Genomic DNA, 20,914 nt, shown 5'->3' on the forward strand with positions numbered 1-20,914 from the left:
ATATGTTTTTTCTCCTACTTTAGCATCCCACCAAGTTTTTAGCTCAATTTTCTTTATATGTGAAAGGTATTGCCAGCAATAAAACCTCTACTTTTATTTTCCGCCAACCGACCGAGTCATGATTGCAGTAAAGTTCTGCCTACGGTATGAAATGTAGCCGTAATGCCGAGGCGGCATTGACACGCACTACGCTCTTAATGTTTGCTAGGCAGCGCCAGTTACTACCATTCTCCTGCCAGTTTTAAACTTTGCGAGGCATGTCACTTCACCCATCTTTTCTCATAGCCCACCGCATGCAGTGTTTTCTTAACCACAACAGGATGTATCCATAAAGAATGACTGTTCCACTAAATAACGGAAATATTGGAATAAAGTAGGCTAATGTTATTTAAGTCATCACATTTTTGCTGACTGAAACTCAGGATGAAAGTCATCCAATTGTTAGAATACATTTGAAGCAACAGCCTACCCGCCAGCATGTGTTCACTATTTCAGCACCGTATCACGCTTTTTTTTGAGACAAGCGTGGAGACTCGTCTTGATAAATCCACATTTGAATGTTGGTTAGGCTACAATTAGGCTGTAGAAATGTTAGCTATGTTGAGGTAAACGCTGCTCATGATCATCTTGTCTAGTTGGCTCATGTATTAGCACTGGCGAACATTGGCCAGCATGTTATGTAGTTTAACAAGTGGATTATGTTGCTCTTCACACGCAGTTGCTTAGTAGCCTACTCCCGACCAAAAGACTTTGACTCGTCTTAATCAATCAATGTGATTTTGTTTCATTGAATCAGCGTCTGTGTTGACTGTGATCAGGGTAGCCTAAGTGTCTTGTCTGTTTAATGAACACAATAACTATTGATTTCATGTGCATGGCACAGCCATGTAGCATATAGGCTGCACACACCAGCAACATAATTTAACTCAAAATATGGCATTCTATTCTTTGAAAATAAATTATTAGTCTTATGTTTCTTAGGACCTGCCTAAAACAAATTAATAATGGATTTTGTTGTGATGGTATATATATTCAATGGATTTATTAAAATAGAAGTTCACCCACATTGGCAAAGGTCTACTCATGTGCACGGAGATATAAAACGCTTATCTCTAAAAAAAAAAAAAAAAAATTACGGGTAACATACCATTAAGTATATCTGTAAAGGGTAAGAAACAGTCCTCAATTACTAACGTTTGAAAACCCAAGGCGGTGCAATTCTCTTTCTCTCTCTCTTTCTTCCTCTCTCTCGAAAGGTGGTGGTGGGATTGGCGATATTGGAGCCGGGGAACAATGCTTTGAAGTTGGCTTTTTGTGGGGTGGACCATGTGTGAAAGTAAGACCGTGTCTCAGCCACCCCCCCTGTGGAGCGCTCCACTTTTGAACCTGCGGATCACCTCAGATCTCCCTCCAGGCCGCAGGGCCGAGCGGGGGTGTGAGGATGTATCTTGTTAAAGGGTTAATGAGGTAAAACTGTGTGGCACGGTTCATGTTCACCCAGTGGAGAGAGGGAGGGCCGTAGTGATAGTCAGTGTGACTATGTATACAGTGTGCCTGCAGGGCTCTAAAGTGCGACCATTTTGGTCGCATATGCTCCTAAATATTTTGCACCAAAAATGTTTACCAGAATAATTGTTGTTATGATTAGGCTTTGCTGTACCACTGCCTCCAAGTGCCATACCCCCCGGGCCCGGAGAGCAAATCAAGTGCACCTATAGGCCTACGGCTGGCTAATCAGATAGCTCAGATTACCTTGTCTGCAGCTTCCTCGAGCGACGATACTATGAGATTTCAAAAATGGTATAACCAAGACTAGAGACCCAGCTAGCACATTAGGTTCATTAGATGTGGGAACGTACATTTTTTTGGTTTACCATTGGTTCTGGGAACGAAGCCATACGTTTCCTGACCGGTTAAACGGAAGTGAACATTTCACCTTCTTCTTGGAACGTTTATTTTTTAGGTTGATAACATTTTACTCTTGTTCCTTGAAAGTTTTCCTGGGAGGTTTTATTAATGCTCTGAGAATGGATATTATAGGTTATTTGGAGGTTTTTAAATTACTTCCTTAACTTTAACTGAATGTTTCAGTAAGACTGCTAACTTATTTTTGGTTAACTTTTTTTGAACTCCAAGCACAGATAGAACATGGAAACTAATTTGCTTTAATCATGGAAACATTCATTTATTATTGTGACACAGCATCAGTGAGATTCAAACCGATAATCTTCTGTTCATGGATCTGGTCCACTATCCCACCAGGATGGAGCTAGCATTCCATGTTTTTTTTTTAACACATACAAAGCTGTTCATTTTTGTCTATTCAAACAGACCCCATTTCAAGGGAAACAAGCACTCATTAAGATCAGGTGTGGCCAATTAGTGGGTGAGGCCAACACACCAGAACACACTTAACAAGGTAGAGGATAGAGAGAGTTTTGTTAATGATCAGAACGGAATGGATGTTTTCAAATAACATTCTTAGAACGTTCTCTGAGCGTCACTAGTTCTTGTGGTTTTTATGGAACATTAACGTTGTCGGAGCAATGAGAACATGACTTTAAATGGAACCATGAGTAAACCTGTAGGAAACATAATGCTGATGTACTGAAATTCCCACAGAATAGCGTTGTTTCTTATGTTCTTGGAACAATTTGAAATAGAACCATGAGGAAACCTTTAGGAAACGTTATGCTGAAGTACTGAAATTCCCACAGAATAGCGTTGTTTCTTATGTTCTTGGAACAATTTGAAATAGAACCATGAGGAAACCTTTAGGAAACGTTATGCTGAAGTACTGAAATTCCCACACAAGAACTTTGTTTCTTTACATTCTCTGAACTATTTGAGAACATTCTCAATGTCACAAGTTGGAGAACTTTCCTAGAACATTATCAAAATTGAAATGAAATTTAACCATGTTTGAACTTTTAGGAAACGTTCTGTTAAAGTAATGAAATACCAAGAAAATAACGATTCCCAGAACGTTGTGGAAAGGTTGTATGCAAAATAATCATAGGACAACCACGCTCTAAGAAACATATGGTTCTCAGAATGTTATGTACTAAGTGGGGAGAGACTGTCATGAATACAGCAAAGAGCTGCTGTTTTTAAGAGCAGTTCAAGTTCATTCAGAACTGTCAAATCTTTTTAGTCAACACTTTTATAAGCCATAAAATGAGCTTCTCCCTTCATCCACTTGCACTTTAACCACCAATGCAACGAACGAATAGCAATATGTATTGAAAGTCTTGCATTTTTAATATTAGCGCATGAGGCTGAAATAATGGGATGCGACTCCAGTTCCACCATCAGCTGGAAGAGCGTGCTCACTGGGCACAGACGTCAATTCAACGTCTATCCCATGTTGGTTCAATGTAATTTCATCGAAATGACTTGGAAACAACGTTGATTCAACCAGTGTGCCCATTGGGCATGCCCCTTTTTGGTCACCGTCAGTCTCGGCGGAGGGATGGTGAGAGGCGGACCCTCTACTGCTCCCTCCTTCTGCTGAAACTGACCATCAGATGCAGATGCAGACAGTAAAATAAAATAAATGTTTTTACCTTTATTTAACAAGGCGGTTAAGAACAAATTCTTATTTTCATTGATGGCCTAGAAACAGTGGGTTAACTGCCTGTTCAGGGGCAGAAAGACAGATTTGTACCTTGTCGGCTCGGGGGTTTGAACTTGCAACCTTCCGGTTACTAGTCCAATACTCTAACCACTAGGCTACCCTGCCACCCAACGATTTAAATGAATGCTCACTCAGCTGTGCTTCATGAGTAATACAACACCTGATCTGTTACCAGTCTGATCATATACGGTAACTGCCCAAATAAAGGAAACACTTGAATAAATGAGGGATACAAAGTATAATGAAAGCAGGTGCTTCCACACAGGTGTGGTTCCTGAGTTAATTGAGCATGCAATGTCCCATCGTGCTTAGGGGCCATGTATAAAAATGCAGAGTTTCTCATTATTTTGGCTACCATGGCTAGAAGAAGAGGTTTCAGTTACTTTGAAAGAGGGGTTCTTAAAGGAGCATGCGCAAGCGTGTGTGTAACCAGATCTCAACCCAATTGAAAATGTATGGGAGATTATACCACCATCAACAAAACACCAAATTATGGAATTTCTCGTGGAAGAATGTCACATCCCTCCCATAGAGTTCCATACACCCGTAGAATCTATGCCAAGGCACATTGAAGCTGTTCAGTATTTTTTTTTTATCTGCAGTAAATCTTAGCTTGCAGGTGTTTGTATAAACATTTTAGCTTTTTAATAATAAATATCTTTATTAGTGTCTAGGGCACATCATTGTGCTTCAGAAGTAGATACAGCCTATATTGGGTCTATATGAATTCTATCTCAATCAATTAAAAAAAATCTGCTTTTCTTGTGTTCCTAAATGTTATGTTGTGCTTGGAGGCATCGGTGCTACCAATTGATGTTAATTTAGAACCCTGTGTGTGTGTTCATTTGTGTGGATGTTTTTGCTTGTTTGGGATGCCTCAAATAGACCCGAGCCCTCAGGGATGTTTATTTTCATGCTACAATAGCATGGTGAATCTTGGTACCCATCCACCTTTTCCTTCAAATGTGAAGAACCTAAAGTATCCATGGCTGGCAGAGTAAAAGCAGTATGAGCAAAGGAGGGGTTGGAAGATGCCAGACTGAGCCATGCTACACGTGGTGCAAAAATGCCAAGCATGTATGCCCATGTCCACTCTTCATAGGCCGTCATGTCCCCTCTCCTCTCATTCCGAGCCGGGCGTTGCGGGGAAACCCAGGACTCATACACCATGTGCCACACTCAAACACCATGTGGGAGTGAATTACTGGGACAGCACATTGAGCTACAGGTGTGAAAATTAGGTGTGAGGTTTATGTGTGATAAATTACCAACAGGTGTGCTAATTTAAGCCACTTCCCCTCCATCCATCTCATTTTATTTCTTCCCCTTTTCAGAGAGAGGAAAACACATTTCACTCGCAGCTTGAGAGGAATTCTGGGAGTGGAAAATACCAAATATAAAAAGATTCCCTCCCAAAAAAGGGCGAAAAGAAAGAGAGAAACATAAACCACAGGGCAGAAACATAAACCACATGTTTGTGTCTTCGAGCAAGGCCAGAGAGTGATAAGATCCATTGTGTTGAGTCACCCATTAACTCTCTGTTATCCTGCTCTGGAGAGTAGTAAACCCTGTAGCACCTGCACAGACCTACATATTGGCCATACTGGCATCTAAACAGCATAGCAACATGACGGAGGCAGATGCTGTATAGAACAAGAGCACCGTGCCAGTCAGTAGCTGGAAGATCATTCAGAGTGATAGGAATAGAAGTAGATCACAGAGCATGCTCTTGAGATGTTCCACAGAGGGACAACTATACATGGTTATAAAAGGCATCATTGTAATGAAGTTAGTTTAATCGAAATGTCAAAAAAGGTAATGCTTTTTAATGGGATGTTTAAGTAATGTGATTAATGACGTTAAATAGTATTGCTGTTGCTTCTACTTTCCTCTCCTGATTGCACCATAAAGCATTTGATGGGACCTCATGTAGAGATGACACTGACTTGTCAACTGCACATCAAGGCAGTTCTCACTGCTTTTCCTTTTACAATTCAGTTCAAATGAAGCTATGAGTCTTTCTAGTCCTTTAAAAGGCACAATCCTTCATTCATTTTCTTTATTATGCTAGAGGTATTCTTTTGAAGCTATACGTTCTGAGTTTACAACGACTTGTTAACTAGAGTAAAAAAAACAGATACATTTTGGGTTAAGACAATTGTACTAAGTTAATGGGGCTTTATAAGTTATATTCTTATAGAATCAATGGGTATATATTATTAATTCATTGAAATGACCACATCTGTAGGATATTGCAAATTGCACCTTTAATGTGACACTTCCACCGTACAGCCGGATCTCAACCAACTAGCCGACTTTTCAGAACAAAACAAGATGAGGCTCATCCCAGCAAAGTGCATGTATACCTGTTTCAGCCATAATCCTGCCCCACCTCTGCCATTATCCGTCGCCGACCACACACTTGAGGTGGTGTCCAGTGCCAAAGCCCTCGGTGTGACATTCCAAGCCAACCTAAAATGGGAAACACACATCTCCGACATTACCACCAAAGGGATCCGAAGACATGATGAACCGTCTTCGCCACTTCAACCTTCCCTTGAAGTTTAGGGTCACTTAGAAATGTCCTTGTTTTTGAAAGAAAAGCTCATTTTTGAACATTAAAATAATATCAAATTGATCAGAAATACAGTGTAGACATTGTTACTTTTGTAGCTGGAAACTACATATTTTTTATGGAATATCTACATAGGTGTACAGAGACCCATTATCAGCCAACATCATTCCTGTCTTCCAATGGCACGTTGTTAGCTAATCGAAGTTCATCATTTTAAAACGCTTAATTGATAATTAGAAAACCCTTCTGCAATTGTTAGCATAGCTGAAAACTGTTGTTCTGATTAAAGAAGCAATAAAACTGGCCTTTAGGCTAGTTGAGTATCTGGAGCATCAGCATTTCTGGGTTTGATTACAGGCTCAGAATGGCCAGAAACAAAGACATTTCTTCTGAAACCCGTCAGTCTATTCTTCTTCTGAGAAATGAAGGTTATTCCATGTGAGAAATTACCAAGACACTGAAGATCTCATACAACGCTGTGTACTACTCCCTTCACAGAACAGCACAAATTGTCTCTAACCAGAATAGGAGTAGGAGGCCCCGGTGCACAACTGAGCAGAGGACAAGTGCATTGAAGTATCAAGTTTGAGAAACAGATGCCTCACAAGTCATCAACTGGCAGATTCATTAAATAGTACCCGCAAAACATCAGTCTAAACGTTAACAGTGAAGAGACGACTCCGGGATGCTGGCCTTCTAGGCAGAGTTCCTCTGTCCAGTGTCTGTGTTCTTTTGCTCATCTTAATATTTTTTTAAATATTATTGGTCAGTCTGAGATATGGCTTCTTCTTTGCAACTCTTAATAAAATGGTCACCCAGATTAACTGTTTCTAATACAGCAAACAAACATTTCTACTCAACTATGTCGAAGGGCTTTTCGGCATCGAGAGAGACAATGAGTGCAGGGCCTTTAACTCTGCAAAGGTGGTTTATTATATTCAAAGCACCTCTCACATTGTCCGTTCCAAATCTGGATTTGACAAAGCCAGTCTGATCAGGTTTAACGAGGTCTGGAAGTATGACCTCCAACCTGTGCGCAAGTGTTTTAGTGATTATTTTAACATCAACTCCCAGCAAACTGATAGGTCTAAACAAAGAGCAGTTGTACTTTTTTTAGTATCAGGATACAGATTTCCACAACTTTTGAACATATCATTTAGAGCAGGCATATCTCAGGCCAGAACTTCTTGTAGAACTCTGCAGAGAAGCCATCTAGGCCGGGTGCCTTTGCCAGGAGGCATGCCCTTAATTGCCTGAGGTGGCAGGTAGCCTAGTGGTTAGAGAGTTGGGCCAGTAATCGAAAGGTTGCTGGCTTGAATCCCCGAGCTGACAAGATAAAAATGTGTTGTTCTGACCCTGAACAAGGCAGTTAACCAACTGTTCCCTGGTAGTTTGTCATTGTAGATAAGAATTTGTTCTTAACTGACTTGTCTAGTTAAATAAAAGGTAAAACAAATACTATTTAAACATTTACTTTTTCACAAACTAGGTGTAAAGGGGAGCATTTACTCTCTATGCTCATCTGATATAGTGGGCAAGATGATCTTATTCAGATATTTTGTCTTTTTTTTGTTCGATCTTGTACATTGTGAAGTATAAAGAGATTTATAGAAGTCGCAAAACGTATTATTGATAAGCAATGGATCATAAGTGGAGCCATCTGCCATCCTTACAAACTTAATCAATCTTTCATTCTGTTATTTGTTAAGTTGGTGTGCAAGTAGACGTCTTGGACGGTTACTTAACTCATAATATTTTTGCTTGGTGAAAATGCTTACATGCTTTGTATGCTCTAAATTGAGTTTGGCCTTTGCACAAGCTAGTGAATTCCAGTTCGCCTGGGTTGGTTGTTATTTATGAAAATATTCTAAATGCTTTACTTCAGCCTCCAATTTTCCCTATTTTCAATTCTAAGCTTCTTGATCATTAACCCTTATGGTTACTTTAGCAGCATCCCAGATTGTTGCAGCTGAGACAGGAGAGAGTAGATTGTCGAGCCAATAATAGTGATAATGTATCTTTTATCACAGAGCAGAATCCTTCAATGTTAAGCAGAGACGTATTATGTCTCAAATCTCATTTTGGGGATTGTTTTGCAAATTTCAATAGTTATACACTGGGGCATAGTCAGAAATTACTATAGAACCAATAGCACATGACTGGACAACATGCATGTAAGTAGAGGGCATAAACAAATAGCCCAATCTAGAATATGAATTATGGGGTCTTGAGTAAAAGTATAGTCTCTGACATTAGGATTTAGCTCGCTCCATACATCTATTAAACCAGATGAATCACAAACATTTCTGAGAGCATTTGAGGCTCTATTATTTGAGACTGGAGCAGTTGATGATTTATCCAATTCACCCAAAGTACAATTGAAATCTCCTGAAATAAACGCAAGTCCCTTGCAGTGTTGATTAAATCATGAAATAATGCCAGACATACATTTGGGGGAGTCTGTATTCGTGCCACATAGATTTAGTATAGTAGTATGTTGATATACAGTATATTACCTGTAATCAAAATAAATCATGCTTCAGGGTCTGTATCTTGGTGCTCAAATATAAATGGGACATTTTTTGGTTTGAACTAAAGAAGAAAAGTACACCTGGCCCACCCAGTCCCACTTCAGCTTATCATGTTCTGTTAAATGGGTCTCCTGTAGCATAGCAATTGAAACCATTTCCTTTTTTAAGAATGTTAGAATTTTCTTCCTCTTGACCACATGCTTACTGCCCCGAACATTCCAGGAGACTGGTTTAAATTAACTGTTTATGTTACAGTAGTATTAAATAATAACTTAACCCAGACTGAGTAGTGCATCACAAAAACATTTGTGTAACCCTAAACTAAAATACAACATAAAAATACAATTTAGAAAAACCCCATTGCTGAGTCCCCAAATGACAGACCCCAAAAACAGTACCTACCCTGTTTTCTGTCACATTACTAAAATCCCACTAAGAGTTTTTAATAAAAAATAAAGTTTCACTATGTCCTATGTTGAATAAAGGGGAATTAACATAAGTCTGTGGACATGTGGATGAAAAATGAATAACCTAAAATGTTCAATTGTCCTAAGCATTAGCGCTATTGTACTCACATGCACTTAACCGAACACACACACACACCATAGTCACATGTAGCCTATCCTATATAATAAATAAATAAAAAGACAAATTACGGTCCTGAAGTAAAATGAACATAGCCTAGTAATTACGCCCCTTTGTCTACCTTGACGCCCAACTAAAGGAGCAAATGAACAGGAACGTCATAGGGATTTGGTTTATTCATTAATAGAAAAAAAAAATGAAAAAGATCCTCAGTTCTATAAATGAAAAGCTTAGTTACATTTCACCATAACGCTTATTAACTATTACTTTGTATAACATGGCATGGTAGACAGTTCCATCCTGAGATAGGCTGACTATCTATATGCGGTGCATGGACTGGGCAAATAAAAGTTACTCACGTTCACGTCCCATAAACTGACCATGTGTGCACCCTAATAACATACCTTGCAGTGGACCAGCATTGCTCTGGGAGGGCGACCGGGCTCTGGGTTTGCCGTTAGTGTGATGCCCTGTCGATGACTGGGGGTCTGTCAAACGTCTCTCCGCCGAGGACGTCTTGCAGGAAAGAGGCCATGAACTCGGTAGGATTGCGCCCTTCCGCCCCCTCAGGGATTTCGACCACACGAAGGTTCTGTCTCTGGGAATGGTTTTCCTGTTCATCTAGACTAACCTTTAGCTTTACGTTCTCGGAGGTAAGCTCGTCGTTTTTGGTCTCCAATTCGGTAAGCCGCTTATTGATGACTGTCAACGACATTTCCCTATCCTTTATTTTTAGTGTTTGTGTCGTGAGTGTTGTTTGTAGTGTAACCATAGTTGACTGGACTTCTGTCGTAATTTCAGCTCGTAGACTTGACCACAGAAGAACAAAGTTGGGTCATGAAATCAGAGCGTAGTGTAGCCATATCTGCGCAGATGATCTCCATATCATTGTGTTGCTAGTCTTCGTCATGTCTTCTTGTTTACCGTTTTGTCTCGTTTTCCCAGTTGCAAACATATCCAAAAATGCCACCCAAATGTTGCTAGAGCCAGTAGGTGTGCAAAATGTCTTCTCATTTTGACAGATAAAAAGTTAAAACATAAAAGTATCAACCCTTAGTGGAGAGGCCTCGGGACACGTCTTTACTTAACCATGTTGAAACCAACAAGGAGTTCTTTTCAATCTGAGAAACCAGCTGCCTGTGTAATTGAGCAGTCCGTTTTTACTATATCTCTGCTATGCTCACCTCTTGACAGGTCGTCATTGCAAATAACAATCTGTTGTTAAATGTCTTACCTGTATACAAAAGTTTAAAAATCAAAGTATAGGGTTGACTATGAGTCAGGCCTTGAGTAAAATATGCTTTTCATTAATGAGGACCAATGGCCTCTTTATGAAGAGTATGTTAATAAAATATTGACAGTTGTGTGGTGACACAGTGTGTGACTTCTAAAAGGGAAAGGGCTTTTAAGGACTGAGTGGACTTGGTCAAGGGAGTAGCTTCAGAGAGATGAGATTATTTGATTGAGTCATGGTTTGTTTGAGTAATTGATTGATTGAGTGAGGGAGGGAGGGAGGCCAAAGCCAGAAAGAAGCTGTGCTGAGGCCTACTGTAGGCTAGGAGTCTTCAACATGTGGCCTGCAGGCCAAATCTGCCCCACAAGCCAATTAATGTGGCCTGCCAAGGATGTGTATCCACCTGACATTGAGTCAGTGATTGTTTCTGTGTCATGGAAATGGGCACTCATGCTAGGTACAGGCCGTGCCACAACTCTTTTTGCCCACCCTATTCCCTATTATAAACTCTAGGTTCCTACTCCTATAGCTGCCTGTTTTCCCCATTGCTTTGGAGATCTCTAGCTCCTTTCAAGTGATGTGATCAAATCTCTCCACGCCTGCCTTGTCTTGCCTGCTGTGTCTTGCCTTGCCTTGCCTGGTGGGTCTGTGTCACAGGAACACTTTGGCTATAATAATAAGTCTGAAAACAAATGTGTTTGCTCAGACACATGCTGCAAAATCATTATAAGCAGCAGAATTGTCCTAAATTATAAACATGTGCATACAGTACGATCTGTTAAAGTAAACTCTGAAAAAAACATAGATCCTAAATCCTGACTGTTTCCAGCTGGAAAGGAGTCGGAGCCGAGTCCAACATATTTTCTGCTAAATTGGAACAGAAATGTGCCTTCAGCGCATAGGGCTGGTGTGCCCCCCTTTCCATGTACCGACTTTAACAAGCTAGAACAATGTGTAGCCGTTCCGGGGGCTGGTTAACATTGTGTGGATGGTCTGTGAGTTTTACAGTGTAGAATTGGCTGTTCAGCCTCTCGCTGCTACAGCGTAAGCCTCAAGGGTTACGTGGTTTGAAGAGGGATACAACGAGCGGTCGTGTCTCCAAGTTCGATACGAGGCCAGCCTGTTGGTGGTTGTGATGGTGTCCCGCACATCTCTCGCCCAGGGGTGGCACATCCAGACCCACTAAAATGAGAGGGATATGACTTCTCTCTCTCTCTCTCTCTTAGACTGAATAACAGTAAGCTTATACCATCATTGCGGGTAAAAAAAATAATACAATAATCGCCTAGTTGCTATGAAGAAAAGTCCACATATATAGTTCTGTTGGCGAATGTTCTTCTCACCACATAAGAAGAGAGAACCTCCTAACCAGGCTGCGGCTTTGTGACTTATGAGGCCTGAGGTTTCCCTGCACCATGTCCTCCCTCGCCATTTGCATCCAATATCAATGAATCCATACATTAATGTAAAGTAATGTAAACTCTTTCAAAACTCTGGTTAGCTACTAGAGATCTAGTTATCCTAGTGTTATTAGATTGACATACCAGGGCCCTCCTGGAGTAGATAAGGAGACATATAAGAATATAACCTCTTGTGTTATGTTTGGTGCGTTTGACCCTGAATCCCCTGTACTGTATCATTAGCACAAGCCTCCCAGTCACAACAGTTCTAGTAAGGGTTTTCCCCCTCTACAGAGAAACATTAGTCCTTAATCAGACCCCGAGTGAGTTTTGATGCATAGCAGCTTTAGTTACTCACTTAAAGAAAGCCTGATGATGAGAGAGAATGGACCCTGGCCCCGGCAACCCTCTTCCTCTGCCCTCTCATGACCTCCCATCTATCCCTGCCTTTACACAACTTCAACAAATGGGATCAACAGTAAATGAGCCCTAGTAATGTGGGCGGGATGCTCCCTTTTACTTTTCCAACCCGGGCGGTGGATGGATCGAGGGGTGACTCAGTGTGTGATTCCTACAGGGAACAATCAAAGTTCTCACATAAAAGAAACACCAAAAACAGATCTACAATTTGCCTTATTATGGTTTATAAGTTACAAAGTTATAATGAGTCAGTGCGGTTGATGATGTCATGGAGAGCGGTAGGTGCGTGAGAGGCAGGAGGTGGTTGGCTCAGACCAGGCCCGGCTAACTCCCCTGCCTGCATGTGGGGCTTTGGCAGCTGGCGGTGATACCCATTACGCTTGTTTCAGAGTTGTTAAAACGTACCTGAGACAGACTGTGTTCCTGCTGGATCTCACCGTGGGCCTAATTGCTCCTGAGCTGCGTTCCACAAACCTCCCAACAACAGCACCGCTGCCCTGCTGAATGAAACCGCTACCCTCCAAACATGTTGTCATAACTCACATTATGGGCCTGTGTTTTGCATGAATGGAGGACCAAAGCTTTGTGTTCATCTGAATGAACTAGAATATCTCTCCCCAAAGTGGGCAGTGCAACTGGAACACTGTTGGAGGAACATGTTGCCTATCAGTTTAAGTTTGTTTCACCAGAACTGTTTGTAAAATGGAGACTAATTGAAGCCCAGAGAGAGAGAGAGAGAGAGAGAGAGAGAGTCAAATGAAGCATGATTATTACTCAACCCAAGCAATTGATTTGTAGAAACTTATCAGGACTTCCCAGCAACACAAAAACACTGCACATATTGGTTCAGTTGAGAAACTTAGCATCGTAGAATTGAGGCTGCCAATAAATACAGTGGAGGACTTCAGATATATGTTAAATTGCTCGCTGCATATCTCACACTGGCACATACAAGGAGAACCCTCAAACCCACTACCACAAACAAATAGATGTCTGTGGCAGGGGGGGTTTCTCACATGATCTACTGTATGTGGTGTCAGTAGAAAACCAATATTAACTGGCAGCTATATGTCAGTCCCATTTCACTATACAACCGTCACACTTCAAATGATTTGTAATATTTGTCTGCTTGGTTAGCTTGCTGTGCTAAGGAACCATTGTGGTGGTGTCTTCTCCAGTGATGTTCAAAGGGCCCCTGATTTTGTAAATACAATACTTGAGGCACAGAGGGATCATTAGATAACCATCAGAAGTGGGGACTGCAGAGATGTTTTGTTTTTTAAGTCCTATTTATTCTGTGGTTGAAACTGTAAACTATGTTGGTTGATCATGGAGAGGGAGTAGCATTTCTAATGGTGTGTTGTTCACTGCTCACATTCTCTCTCTCCACAGTAAAAAAAAAAAAATAAAAAACAGGGTGTTCTATGGCATCCATAATCTCACGATGACCATTACTGCTAGGCCTATGTTCTGGTGATGAAAGATGAAATGAAAGCGCTGAGCTACTACAGATGCCTTGAAAAAAATCTAGCATGTGAACATGTCAAAATATGGTTTGCATAGTTGATTGGTTGGTTTCAAATGTTTCTGCTGTTCGGGAAAACTATTTATGTACAATGTCAACTGTTGCCTATAACTTAGAGCGTTGCAAATTCACACAACATACCATCGCTGTGTGTTTAGGAGTGCACATGGGTGCCAAATTAGGTTATGGTGCTGTAATTTTCAGAGAGCCCGAAATTCCTCCAGACCGATGCACTTTTGATCGTCTCCTCTCTAGTGTGACTTGAAAACATGGCTATAGATGCTGTTTACACACCAAAGCCGAATGGCTTTCACTGTTTCGGTTGGAGGCACTGTAGCATGCGAGCTAAGGTAGTAGAGGCTTCTCTTTTGATATCTATCTGATCTCTTCACCATGGATCGATCTCCCCATTGGCACAGTGCCTCTGTGTACAATGCACTGAACTGGTGGTGGTGGAAGCCATATTCCTCTAGAACAGTGGTTCCCAAACGTTTTATAGTCCCGTACCCCTTCAAACATTCAACCTCTAACTGCGTACCCCCTCTAGCACCGGGGTCAGCACACTCCCAAATGTTTTTTTGTTTGTTGCCATTTTAAGCCTGCCACACACACTATACAATACATTTATTAAACATAAGAATGAGTGAGTTTTTGTCACCACCCGGCTCGTGGGAAGTGACAAAGAGCTCTTATAGGACCAGGGCACTAATAATAAATATAATAATAATTTTGCTCTTTATTTAACCATCTTACATATAAAACCTTATTTGGGGCGGCAGGTAGCCTAGTGGTTAGAGCATTGGGCCAGTAACCGAAAGGTTGCTAGATCGAATCCCCAAGCTGACAAGGTAAACATCTGTCGTTCTGCCCCCAAACAAAGCAGTTAACCCACTGTTCCTAGGCCGTCATTGTAAATAAGAATTTGTTCTTAACTGACTTGCCTAATTAGATAAAGGTTAAGAAATAAATTGTTAATTGAAAATTGTGAATAACTCACCACAGGTTAATGAGAAGGGTGTGCTTGAAAGGATGTACATAACTCTGCAATGTTGGGTTGTATTGGAGAGAGTCTCTGTCTTAAATCATTTTCCACACACAGTCTGTGCCTGTATTTAGTTTTCATGCTAGTGAGGGCCGAGAATCCACTCTCACATAGATACGTGGTTGCAAAGAGCATCAGTGTCAGGATACAATGAGCACAGACCAATCCAGAAATCTGGCAGTGGCTTCTGATTAAATTACATTTTCACAGAACCGCTTGTTGCAATTTTGATGAGGCTCTCTTGTTCAGATATTGGTACGTGGACTGGAGGCAGGACATGAAAGGGATAACGCATCCAGTTGTTTGTGTCATCTGTTTCGGGAAAGTTCCTGCGTAATTGTGCACCCAACTCACTCGGGTGCTTCGCTATATCACATTTGACATTGTCCGTAAGCTTGACTTTATTTGCACACATACAATGATGGAAGGACCTGTGTGTTGTCCTTGTTAATGCAGACAGAGAAGAGCTCCAACTTCATAATCATAGCCTCAATTTTGCCCCGCACATTGAATATAGTTGCGGAGAGTCCCTGTAATCCTAGAATAAGATCATTCAGGCGTGAAAAAACATCACCCAGATAGGCCAGTCGTGTGAGAAACTCGTCGTCATGCAAGTGGTCAGATAAGTGAAAATTATGGTCAGTGAAGAAAACTTTAAGCTCGTCGCTCAATAAAAAAGTGTCAATACTTTGCCCCTTGATAACCAGCGCACTACTTTGTTGTAAAAGTGTTACATGGTCGCTGCCTATATCATTGCATAGTGCAGAAAATACACGAGAGTTCAGAGGCCTTGCTTTAACAAAGTTAAAGAGGATGTCTTCCTTAATTGACCCCCCCCATAAACGTAACTACCAGGAGCTGTGCCAGGCCCGCCACGTCTGTTGACTCATCCAGCTGTAACGCATATAATTCACTGGCTTGTATGAGAAGCAGTAATTGTTTCAAAACATCTCCTGCCATATCACTGATGCATTGTGAAACAGTGTTGTTTGATGAAGACATTGTCTGTATAGTTTTTTGTGCCTTTTCCCCCAGCATTGTCCCAGCCATATCCACGGCAGCAGGAAGAATGAAGTATTCCACAATAGTATGGGGCTTGCCTGTCCTAGCCACTCGGTAGCTCACCATATAAGACGCTTCTAGCCCCTTCTTATTAATGGTATCTGTTGCTTTGATACACGTCTTAATTCTCACTCAAAAAACTCCTGTGGCTTATTTTTCAAACTGGTATATTTTGTTTCTAAATGCGCAAGAGTGAAGGTTTCATCGAGTTATGAGATAGAATTTTTGCACATATAACACACTGTGGCTGAGGAAAGGCACTACTCCCAATATAAGTGAACCCCAAATCAATATACCGTAGTTCTTGTCATTTTTTTTTTGCCTCTTCGATGGTCCAATGTCCCTGTCTGTTGTTCGGTGCGTTCCCGGGTAAGGGGGCAGTAGCTCTTCAGATGCATCAGATTCACAACTGTCAGTGTCCATGCTAGCTGGGCTAACAAATGTAGAATTACTGATGCTAGCTTTGGATGTGCTCGTGGGAGCAGAACAACTTGTGTCGTCAACAGGTGCATGTGTAGAGTGCTGGTAGTAGCAGTACTACCAGTAGAGGTGGTATGTGTGTCTATGGACGCGGGCCTTACTTAAAAAAAAAAACATTTATCCTTTTTCGAACAAACGGAATGAGCAGCAGCTAAGTTTGGCTACATTCGGACCGTTTGTGGAATTCCCTCTAGAGAGTAACGGTTAATGTGATTGGATGTTAATTATTTGACTAGGCTACCTGTATTTGACATTGTGTTGTTATTTCGCTGAACACTAGATGGTTTAATTTTATTTTTGGCAGTTAAACGAGGCTACTCAGGCGAGAGAAACTCACCCAAATGTAAATATATGTTTTTTAATTAACAAAAAAATGTGAATCACATTTTTATTTGTTGTACCCCCGACGGCATTGCTCGTACCCCTGGGGTGCTGATTTTCGAACCTTTGTTTATTGGAATTTTTGAAGGATATTGTTGGTTTTCTGGACGAATATTGTATCTTGACCATATGTTCCTGCTAAATATCCAGGTCAATGTAGGCATGAAATTGGCGAGAACTCGTTTGGACACCTTGTCGTCCTTAGAAAGCAAAACTGTTTTCCTTTTTTGAGCTTGTTTCATGTTTGGTTCACATCGATGTGTCTGAGAATTGATGAATGACTGAAACCAGCTGGCAATATTGATGTTTGAATGTGTTTGACACCACTCCAGTAGGTTTAGTTGAGTTGGACAGGGCCACTCCAGACGGACAGACAGACTTAATAATGGCCTCCCTTCTGACATGCCTGTGGGCTGTGCTTTGAATGTGCTCCAGACTTCGACCTGATCCAAAGAAGTCTCCAAAGAACAGTTACCAAACAAATTCTCACTTGCCTGGAGAGTGTTTCCTTCCTTCTTTCCATTTCTAACTGTAGAATGTGGGATCTGCATCGGAACCGAACAGTGTTGTTATCCTTTATCAGCGTGTGTTGCAAGATTAGCAACGAGCAATATTTTCTTTTCAACAACTTCAAAGAGGAAAGGCATGGAGTGTGTGAGCCAGGGATGTGATGAGGCGATTCGCTGACGACGTTCTCACTGATTGATTGACCAGTGGGCTGAGGTGATCAGGCATAATGAACGCACAGTTAAATGGCGGCTAATAGAAGGCAGCAGGCATATTAGTTATCAACCACTAAAAAGAGGTGAGCCAGAGGCACCGCACCGCTGGTCAGATCAAGTGAGTAACTAACCCGCCCAGATGCCGAAAGATCGGGACATGCTTTGTGATAGTAGTGCCCCGCATTCGCCACTGTTAGATCCCAGAACCCCTTCTCTCCCAATGGGTGGGAAATGAACTCGCTAACTTCTCACAATTTTCATCTTCATTCTAAGCCCGGTGTCCCCTGCTCTCAACGTTGTGTGTTAGCAATCATGTTTGGATGGGGTTTGGGAAAGGGGAGGACATTTGGCCAATTTACAGTGGATGTCAGGTCAATGTAAACATGCCCAGAGTGTATATTCTACATTAATGTATGGCTGTGTGAGGCGATGAGGAAGAAAAATACCCCTGTTTATTTTCTCTTTGTGGAGAGATTGACAGCATGAAGCCAGATATACAGTGAACATCAAAAGTACTGGAACAGTGATACATACAGTGATACATTTTTGGTCTCTGTACTCCAGCACTTTGGATTTGAAATTATACAATGTCTATGAGGTCAAAGTGCAGACTGTCATCTTTAATTTAAGGGTATTTTTAATCCATATCAGGTGAACTGTTTAGAAATTACAGCACTTTTTGCACAAAGTCCCCCCATTTTAGGGGACCAAAGTATTGAGACAAATTCAATTGTATGTATTAAAGTAGTCAAAAGTTAAGTATTTGGTCCCATATTCCTAGCACGCAATGATTACATCAAGCTTGTGACTTCACAAACTTGTTGGATGCATTTGCTGTTTGTTTTGGTTGTCTTTCAGATTATTTTGTGCCCAATATAAATGAATGTGCTATCTGTCTGACGTATTGAGGTCTCTGTTCGTTGCTGAGTGAGTAGTCGTGCAGTATGGAGATGAGCAATCAGTGATGAATAGGCCACTGAGTGCATTGGGTGCTAATCTGGACGTGATCGACGAGGTGTCGGGGTGAACTTAATCCCTGGAGACGATCACAGACACACTCTGATTAACACTAAATCTCAGTGTCTCTACTCTCCATCTCGCCACTCTCCAACACAGATGTGTGTGTGTGTGTGTGTGTGTGTGTGTGTGTGTGTGTGTGTGCGTCGTCTGCCAGGCGGGTCTTCTCTGTGAATCCTCAGTACTCTGCGTCAGTCTTCGAACACTGTGGTGGAAGAGTGAACCCCATGTCAAGCACTGACATCTCCTTGCTGCTGCTTCTCATATGATTACACCATGCTGTTATAGTTTCACTTAGCAATTTCTTGTTGTCTTTAAACGGGTTGGAGAAATGTAATATGCGAATTCATGGCCAACGGAGAAACATGCTCTGCTCAGTCTCCCACAGTTGACTTCTCCTCTATGATGTGTTATTAAGCACTGTGGTAGGTTGCCCATTTGGTGGGAGCTGTTACCCTATATCAGCCTGTGATATTTAAAAACTTGGCTCCGATCGATAGCGGTGTCTCTCGTTTGCAGCTATTGTGTTCGCCCAAGGACATTTTCTTGTAAACGGGATCGCTACGGAGTTTATATTAAGAGACGCTTATTGTGGAATGGACTGGCTGTTACTGGCTCCTTTGTCCTCCGCCGGCAACTCGATCCGGGCCCATAGTCAATGTGGTTTGGGGCTTTCATCGGCTGTCTCAGCACAGCGTCAAGACAGTTCTTAGAAGGGCCAGTTCTGACCAGAATTAATGCAATATTCACGTTCAAAACCAATCACGATTCAAAGTTGCAGAGGGGATCCAAAGAGTGCATGAATGACAAATTGCTGAATGAGACGGATTTCCTACAAATTAGAAAATATCTTTGTTACATATCTGTTACTATTGTTTGGCTTATATTGTGTGATGGACTTTTCAACTACTGACTTTTCCCCTCTGGTTTAGTCTGTTGCCTCAAGTGTACCTTTGTCCTCAGCTCTGAGGCCATCCACAGTTCTGTCTTACCACCGTGACAGGAACATGTTGTTGTTGTTAGGCCCAGTGAACTCAGCTGCACTACCACATGTTAGTTACAGTAGTTACAGTGGGATATACTATCAAAGGCCGTTTTCATTCATACTGACTGTGCCTGTATTCCACACTCTCTCTAACTCAAACATTGTTCAAGGTTTTTTTCTTCTTCATTGCCACTTCTCCCTGCTTTTTGGGGTCTAAACCAAGTTACTCTAAGGCACTTTGTGACCTGCTGATGTAAAAAGATTTTATAAGAAATTTGATCGTCGTTGAAACTAATCACACTTCCTGTTTGTGCCTTCTGTCTCTCGTCTCTCTCCTGCAGCTAGCTATGGAGTGTACCCCATCTGCAAGGGCTGCTCGGTGTGCTCCAAGGACAATGGCTGCGTGAACTGCCAGCCCAAGCTCTTCCTGTTCCTGCGGAGGGAGAGGATGAGACAGTACGGCGAGTGTCTCCACGCATGTCCGACGGGATACTTTGGCATTCGAGCTCCTGAGATCAACACGTGCTCCCGTAAGTCCTCCCTCCTTCATCCCTCCATCCCCTGCTCTCTCTTTTCTATGTCCTCTCTTGTCACATGATGTATTGTCTCGTTACGTGCTCCTTATGCAGGGAAGAAAGAGACACACATACATCACATTTTGAACGGCTGAACCATTAGCACAGGTGGATGTTAGTGCCGAGACAAGACTTTATTAAGAAGGGCCTTTCCTCCAGTGGCGACCAGTATAGGCCTGGACATGGGATCTGAGGCTGTAGATGTCTGATAAATCCAGCTTCTCAACCAACAGTCCCGCTTGGTGAACATTTGGAGGCTTGTTAGAGCGTGTTGTGGATGGGCTTCAGAACGAAGGCTGGGAAGGAAATTCAGACGTACTTAAATGGGCTGTTATTCAAGTTCTAGGCATACCTTGTTGCTTTGTTCTATGGAAGATTAGTAACGCTTACCAATAGTTTGTAGACTTTGCACAAACAGAACGCCGCCATGTGTAGATTAAAGCGAGTGGAATAGGCACTCACAGAGGGCTGGATGATATCATTCTGAGGAAGAACAATCCTGATGATGATGATGATGTAAGGAAAAAACATAAATCATATTAGATACTTCCATTCATCGATGTCAATAGTATAAATGTATAGAATTTTGTGTGGGCTTTATGTGCTCATGTGTTCAATGTGTTTTCTGTGTGTAGTCAGCTGTATTCGATATCAGAATTGTTTTGGTCCCATGACCACCTAAAACAGACAACAACTTTAGACACAGATATTTTTATATTTGCTATATTAAAAACTGTAAGGGG

General features: G+C 41.6%; 1 long non-coding RNA gene across 1 annotated transcript in view; it reads left to right on the forward strand.

Annotated features, from left to right (window-relative positions):
• LOC127914274 (uncharacterized) overlaps positions 1–20,121 on the forward strand; it is a 34,868-nt gene extending 14,747 nt beyond the window's left edge. Inside the window, exon 3 of the long non-coding RNA XR_008087863.1 lies at positions 19,938–20,121. This is a non-coding gene — a long non-coding RNA (uncharacterized LOC127914274). The remainder of the gene's footprint in view (positions 1–19,937) is intronic.
• The last annotated feature ends 793 nt before the right edge of the window (positions 20,122–20,914 follow it).

The sequence above is a fragment of the Oncorhynchus keta genome, chromosome 31 (assembly GCF_023373465.1).
Source record: "Oncorhynchus keta strain PuntledgeMale-10-30-2019 chromosome 31, Oket_V2, whole genome shotgun sequence".
NCBI classification, from domain to species: Eukaryota; Metazoa; Chordata; class Actinopteri; order Salmoniformes; family Salmonidae; genus Oncorhynchus; species Oncorhynchus keta.